Consider the following 8,530-nt stretch of genomic DNA (forward strand, 5'->3'; position numbering starts at 1 on the left):
AATCTATGGAGTTTTACTTAAGGTTCATAGACTCCATTGAATTCAATCAAAATTTTAGGGGAAATGTCTGATTTCCTGAGGCCAACAGTACACTATAAAATCCCTCCAAATTTTTAACTTTTAAAAATACTTAAAAATAAAATTCTAAATGAATACACATGAAGATTTAGGAACTACTTTAAAATCTTGATTGAATACACCAAGATTTTTATGGGGCTCTATAAACTCCTTTAAAATCTTGAATTGAATATCCATGAACTCCCTTGGATTCATTTAAAATCTTGATACTTCTAAAATACTTTGATCTCCTAATTAAATACATTAATCCAGACTAGCCTAAGCCCACACACTTTGTGTATGAAGTAGGGTTTTGCTTTTTTTAATTTATTTTTCTTTTGGAAAATATTTGGGAGAGAGAGAGAGAGAGAGAGAGAGAGAGAGAGAGAGAAGAGATATATAATTTTATTGGACAACCTCGACATTACAAGAGAAATATATTATGCATGAAATAAAGAGGTTCCAGATAGCCTGGTGCATAGAAAGCTAGAGCATGTCCCCTTCTTGCAGCAAAACCTTAATCCCCAATATATAAGGGGGTTTATTATCAAGCATTGAAAAGTAAAAGGTAGTGCATAATTAAGGAAATATATTATACATGAAATAAAGAGGTACCAGAAAGCCTGGGGCATAGAAAGAGCATGTCCCCTTCTTGCAGCCAAACCTTAATCCCCAATGTACAATGGGGTTTATTATCAAGCATTGAGAAGTAAAAGATAGTGCATCATTAAGGATAATATCGTTGGAAATGTTGGATAACGCGGATGATATACCAACCCAAGCTGATCTCTCTTGCAGAATTTGAAGACCCATATACCTGACCAAAACACAAAAGTTGAAAGGAACGAAAAAGAGCAATTCATACAACCAAATAAATTTTGAAAATTTCAATCTGTTGCAAGTATACATCACATACCTGCCTAACATCAGATAGAAGCCCATAGGGTGGCTCGCCCGTGTGACAGGGAATGTGGAAGAATCAACAATGCGTAATGCATCAATTCCATTAACACGCAAACCACCATCAACCACCTTTCCATCAATGCATCCACCGTGGTAATGCCAATATGAGCCCAAAGAATCTCGACAAAATGTTTCGAGTGCATCATCTGTTTGATTATTTGGCAGAGGTACTCCTAAAAAAGTAAAACCTTGTATACCTGGCAAATCTTGGGTTTTATATGGTTTAAATGCGTTAGTCCTAAATAAATCACCAATTTGTTTCATGCCGCTAACACAATGAGCAAGGTCCGTCGCAATTGAAAAGTAATTGAATCTAACATTGGGGCCATTGTCACATCAGAAGATGAATTTAGCGTGAGAGAGCCATGAGAATAAGGTCCAGGAACTTTGTTAGGAATGTGAGCGAAAGTTGAATTTACTGGCAGGGGGTGAGACTCACTAGGAAATAAACTATAGGACGGAGAAGTAAGTGGTCCGCCGGAGAGAGAACATTGCCAGAAATCTTTTCTAATGCCTAGAACTGTTACGATTGAGGCTTCGATTGGATTTGGGGGCAAAATGTTAATGAAATTACGAGGATTGTCGTACAGAAACTGCCCAACGTATGGATGGTCAAGTACAACTAGGATTCCAAGATTGTGGGGTCCCCATTGTCCCTGCACATAACTTCTCCTTGATCACGTACATACGCTCGATGAGAAATTCCGTTAGAATCCTTATATATGACTCCTGTTGCTGACAAAACTGCATTATAAAATAGCGCAAAATTAATAACATATAAATATAACCAAAATAGGGCAGCTTAATTATTCTCACCTCAAGTATTTTCCCTTACCTTCATTCCGTTAATTTAAAGCATAAATTATTAATTTTAAACTGCAGCACGAGAAACTAGGAGTTGTTTTAAATCATAGATGCAACGTACTTGATTCACTAGAAGAGAAGAGGATCTTCTCTACGTTGGCATGAACTGCAACTCGCAAGTTGTGGAGGTCTCTTTTGTTAAGTAGTTCATCAGCTGCATGTCTCGTTCCATTATTGTCAAAAGTTGAGCCAGTGATTCTATTTGAAATGGTACCAGGCATGGTATTTTAGGTTGATTTAAAAATGCACAAAGATTGAAACTTTATGACAGAATATTGCAGAGAAGAGAATGAGCTCAGAGAATAGAGAATGTTCAGAGTTCTTAATTGAAATCAAAAGAGGGAATTTACAAGCTTATATCTCTAAATCAGTCAAATGCTCAGATCCTATTTTTCAGGGAGCAAGGACTGATCTCTAGCCATTCAGGCCATCGGAGGCTACGATCCTTCCACTTGGGAGAGGATCGAATAACACAGTACAACCTAGACAGATAAGAATAACAGCTGTGCAGGTTTCTAATAATAGAATGTAAACTAGCCGTTACATATTTGAACCTAACAGCTACTTGCTAAAAATAGCAAGTTCTTCATCTCTTCGATTTCAGTATTCTCTTCAGCTTCTTTCTGCAGGATTATCATTTGCAGATCGATGTTAAGCTAGTATGCAGCTTAAATCTCAACAGCCTCTCCTAAGCTGCTTACTGGCTTAACTCCAAGTCTCAATCTCAACTGATTAAATCTATCTTTTGGCAAAGCTTTTGTAAATATGTCTGCAAGTTGTTCTTCACTTCTGCAGAACTGCAAATTGATCACACCTTCTTGCAGAGCTTCCCTTATGAAGTGATACCTCCTGTTTATGTGTCTAGTTCTCTGATGAAAGACAGGATTTTTTACCATAGAAATTGCTGACATATTGTCACAAAATAAAGGTGTTGCCTCAGTTTGCATTTCCCCAAAATCATCAAGAACAAACCTTAACCAAATTGACTGTGTTGTTGCCTCAGCTGCTGAAACATACTCAGCTTCAGCGGTTGACAGTGCAACTGTGTTTTGTTTCACAGAAGCCCAAGAAAATGCCCCACTGCCAAAGCTGAACGCATAACCTGAGGTGCTTCTGCTATCATCTTCACTACCGGCCCAATCTGCATCACAGAACCCAATGAGGATTGCAAACTTATCTTTCACATACTCTATGCCATAGTTTAGGGTCCCTTTCACATATCTCAGTACTCTTCTTGCTACTCCCAGATGCTTCTTAGTCGGACCATTCATAAACCTTGATAACAAACTTGCAGCATACATCAGATCAGGTCTAGTTGCTGTTAAATACAGCAAGCTTCCCATTATTTTCCTGTAAAGCCCTTCATCTGCCAATTCACTCTCATCCGATTTTTTAAGTTTTTCACCAGTAGGTAAGGGAATAGACACAGGTTTGCAATCTTCAAGCCCAAATTTTTCAAGTAGTGACTTGGCATACTTACTTTGGTGAATGAAAACACCTTGATCAGTTTGTAATATCCCCATGCCAAGGAAGTGGTGTAGGAGACCAAGATCAGACATTTCATATTTTTGCATTATCTCCCTTATGAATACACTAAGCATCTTGTTACTGCTTCCAGTATAGATAATGTCATCAACATATATTGAGACAATTATCAAACCTCCTTCATCATCAGATCTTGTATATAGTATGGCTTCACTTGTGCTTCTTTTGAACTTACACAGAGAGAGATAAGCATCAATCTCACTGTACCAGGCCCTAGGTGCTTGTTTAAGTCCAAATAAAGCCTTTCTTAACTTATAGACCTTGTGACCTGCATTTTTTACCTCAAAACCTTTAAGCTGCTCAACGTACACCTCTTCATCAAGCACACCATTCAGGAATGCTGATTTAACATCCAATTGAAATAACTTCCAACCCTTTTGTGCCTCTAGAGCAATGAGAGTTCGAATTGTGTCTAACCTTGCCACAGGTGCAAAGGTTTCATTGTAGTCAATCCCAGGTTTCTGTGCATACCCCTTGGCTACAAGTCTGGCTTTGTGTTTTTGAACTGTTCCATCCAGGTTAAACTTAGTCTTAAACACCCATTTCACACCCATAACAGGTTTATCAACAGGTATCTCAACAAGTTCCCAAGTATTGTTCTTCTCAATCATTTCCAACTCTGCATTCATAGCTTCTTGCCAAGCTATATCACTTGCTGCTTCTTGATAGTTCTCTGGTTCTATAATGCACATGTGACACCTTGCATATATATATATATATATATATATATATATATATTGTAGAGTTCTCAACTTCACTGGTGCGGAGCTAGGTGTGGAGCCTTGACTGTGACTTCCACCAATATCTTCAACTGACTCATCAACAATAGTGTTTGAATGAGAACCTTCAGCATTGTTAAACTGGATTTCATCAGTTTGTTCCTCTCTAACTTCTTCTTCAGAGTCATTTCCTTCAAGATTGAAAGGTATTGAAATAGACTCCACTTGGTCGCTTTTCCAATTCCATGACTGGTTTTCATTGAAAATTACACTTCTTGAGAGTACTATCTTCTTAGATTGCAGATCATACACTCTATATCCCTTTTCACATCTTCCATATCCCATGAAAACTCATTTCCTGGATTTTTCATCAAATTTGTTCCTCAAATGTGACGGGACATGAGTATAGCAGTTACAACCAAATACTTTCAGGTGCTTGATTCCAGGCTTCCTACCTGTGAATGCTTCAAAAGGTGTTTTATCTAGGATAGATGTTGTAAAACATCTATTTTGAAAATACACTGCTGTGCTTACAGCTTCTGCCCAGAAAATCACAGGGATTTCTTTCTCAATCATCATGGACCTTGCCATCTCACTAATTGATCTATTTATTCTCTCAGCAACTCTATTTTGCTGAGGAGAGTAGGCAATAGTCAGTTGCCTCTCCATTCCCATGCTTGCACAGTAGTCTAAAAACTCATGTGAGGTGTATTCTCCACCTCTATCACTCCTTAGCTTCTTTAAACTAAACCCACTTTGCAGTTCAACAAAAGCTTTGAATTTTTTGAACACATTGAAGGTATCAGATTTGTTTCTAAGAAAGTATACCCAACACATTCTTGAGAAATCATCAATGAATGTGATGAAGTACCTATTCCCTCCAATGGACTCGTTTTGCATTGGTCCACACAAATCTGTGTGCACCAATTCAAGTGGACAGCTTGCTCTCCACACTTTTTCTTTGTCAAATGGTTCTCTGTGATGCTTGCCTGATACACAACCTTCACACACATCTCTCATTTCTGTCAAAACAGGTAGTCCAAGTACCATTTCCTTCTGTTGCATCTTTTTCATGCTAGTGAAGTTCAAATGTCCAAGCCTTCTGTGCCATATCCATGAATCTTCAACCATAGATGCTTTTCTTACTGCAGGAGTTATAGACTCTAGTGAAAGGGGAAAACATCGATTTCTTGCCATGATCACTTTTGCTACAACATTGTTAAGATTGCTATCATCAAAGATCACTGCCATATTTCCCCCATATAGAACATAGTATCCGTGCTCCATCATTTGGCCTACACTCAGTAAGTTTTCATCCAAACCTAGAACCAGCAACACTTCATTTATATATCTTTTCCCACGCTAAGTTTCAACCACTAGAGTGCCTTTTCTTGTTGCTTGTACAAGATCACCAGTGCCCATTTTAACTTTACAGGTCACAAATTTGTCAAGGTTTATTAAAGCAAATCTTGTGATGTCATGTTGTTGCTGCAAGCGCTGTCCACAAACCATACACTTCTATCTTGCATAATTGATGAGTGACAAGCATAGAACATGGTTCCTGTGGTTACTTCTTCTTCCTTTGCACAGTGGGCAACTTGCTTGTGACCATCACAATCCTTTGCAGTATGGCCAAAACGATTGCACTTTCGACATTTGGCTTTTCCTTTGTATCTGCACACACCAAAATGATATTTCTGACACACTTGACATTGTGGTTTTACAGAACTTTGACTACTACTCCCTTGCTTGTTCTGTAAATTGAATCTATTATTCCAATTTCCTCCATAATTGTTGTTCCAATTCCCACTTGGGGGCCAATTTGATCCCTTCTTGTTTTGTCCCTGCCACTTTTGATTTGGCCTACTATGTGGACTTTTGTAGGTACCAGTGACTTGATTATTTCCAACTCTGAGACTACTAAAAGCCCTCTTAGTCCCTGTCAATTTATCCCTTTCATCATGCAAGTCTTCCCTTTTATCATATACTTTGACAGATGCAATGACCTCTTCAACTCTAATAGCATCCAGATCTCGAGTTTCCTCAGTAATAGACACAATGGACTTATACCTCCTACTTAGACTCATCAATAATTTCTGCACAATTCTTTTTTCAGACACATCTTCACCAAGAGACTTCAGATTATTCACAATTCCAAAAAACTTACCCAACTAGTCATTTAGGTTTTCACTATATGTCATTCTCATATACTCAAAATCAGCCATAACTACTTGAAGTTTTACAGCTGTTACCTTTTTATCTCCTCTGAACTCTCTTCTCAGGATGTCCCAAGCCCCTTTTGTAGTCTTCTCATTTCTGATGTGAGGGAAAAGCTCATATGTTATAGCTCCTTGTATGAGACTCAGCGCCTTGGCGTTTTTTATTCTGTCTTCTCTGGAGATGTTGGGTGGTTCCACTAGAACTTGCTCAGCCTCACTTCCTTCCTCTCCAGAGACTTCTTCCTCCTCGAAAATCCGCTGCAGTTGCACTCCGAGTTCTACCACATCCCATAGATCATGTGCTATGAAGATAGTCTCCATTTTGACAGCCCAAAAATCGTAATTTGCACATTCGAACTGTGGAGTTCGTAAATTTCCACCCGAGGAACCTGATCCCACCATTTTCTTAGTGAGTATCAGTGAATCAACCAATAAAGGAACCACCTTTATCCCTTCTGGGACCTTTTTCAGGAAGAACCTTTCTCACAGCTTTACGCCCCTCTCCGGAATCAGACCTAGTGCTCTGATACCATGTTTGAAATGGTACCAGGCATGGTATTTTAGGTTGATCTAAAAATGCACAAAGATTGAAACCTTATGACAGAATATTACAAAGAAGAGAATGAGCTCAGAGAATAGAGAATGTTCAGAGTTCTTAATTGAAATCAAAAGAGGGAATTTACAAGCCTATATCCCTAAATCAGTCAAATGCTCAGATCCTATTTTTCAGGGAGCAAGGATTGATCTCTAGCCATTCAGGCCATCGGAGGCTACGATCCTTCCACTTGGGAGAGGATCGAATAACACAGTATAACCTAGACAGATAAGAATAACAGTTGTGCAGGTTTCTAATAATAGAAAGTAAACTAGCCGTTACATATTTGAACCTAACGGCTACTTGCTAAAAATAGCAAGTTATTCATCTCTTCGATTTCAGTATTCTCTTCAGCTTCTTTCTGCAGGATTATCATCTGCAGATCGATCTTAAGCTAGTATGCAGCTTAAATCTCAACAGATTCTTGTTCCTGGTACGTGATGCAAACTGAATCCATTGTCTGGTAAAACGCCAGCCTCCATAAATGCTTCTTGTGTAACAGTTTGCCAAACGAATGCATTTGGCTTGTACACAATAGTGTCTTCAATCCACTCATATCGTATTAACCAAATCCATGTCCCATTCAACTCCCGATTGACTAAAGAATGAAATGTTAGCTCTTGCGTAGACACCAGCATTGATTATGCTTGTGCCGCCAAGGATTCTTCCTCTAACAGTAGGAATGCCATCTTCTGACATGACCCTTTGAACTGGTGTCTCTCCATCATCGTCTTGCTGGAGATTCAATATAAACCCATCTTGAGTCAAGACATTCGGATATGATGTAGGAAAACTTCCTCGTTCTAAAACGAGCACGGAATAGTTTGATGATAAAGTTGCTGCTAATGGACACCCTGCGGTACCCCCTCCAACTACAATGTAGTCATATACTTCTTCAAGGGGAAGATCAGTGGCATAATCACAGATTTTGAGTAGCTAAAATCTGCAAAATGTGTAGAGAGAATTGTAGACATTGAAATTTCGTTGAAATAAATGTTAGCCATCGCATTAAAATTACATTTGTAAACATTGAAATTTTAGTGAAATAAATGTTGACCATTGCATTAAAACTACAACATACACCCAAATTCACCTACAACAATCCATCCAAATTCACCTACAACATACACCCAAATTCACCTACAACAATCCACCCAAATTCACCTACAACAATCCATCCAAATTCACCTACAACCTCCACCCAAATTCACCTACAACATACACCCAAATTCACCTACAACAATCCATCCAAATTCACCTACAACCTCCACCCAAATTTACCTACAACAATCCACCAATTCACCTACAACATCCACCAAAACAAATGGATGGTGGTGGTTCATTCCCAAAGCCTATAAATAGGCTCTTCCATCAAAGAATCAAGGGAGGATTTTTACATACACTTTCTCTACTCCCAAATTGGAAGAGAAGTCACACCACACCAAAGCCTTGAAGCCTCGAAACTTAGAAGCTCTCAAGCAAATCCCGAAGGATCAAGAAAGCCCTCTTCGTTCTTCGTGAAATCCTCCTTCAAGATCAAGCCCCAACGCCCCTTGAAGAACTTCCAT

At 38.7% G+C, this 8,530-nt stretch overlaps 1 pseudogene; it reads right to left on the reverse strand.

The window, feature by feature from the left end:
- Nucleotides 1-444: 444 nt before the first annotated feature.
- On the reverse strand, nt 445-7,886 carry LOC103412210 ((R)-mandelonitrile lyase 3-like; annotated as a pseudogene).
- Nucleotides 7,887-8,530: the final 644 nt, after the last annotated feature.

The sequence above is a fragment of the Malus domestica genome, chromosome 16 (genome assembly GCF_042453785.1).
Source record: "Malus domestica chromosome 16, GDT2T_hap1".
Classification (NCBI taxonomy): Eukaryota; Viridiplantae; Streptophyta; class Magnoliopsida; order Rosales; family Rosaceae; genus Malus; species Malus domestica.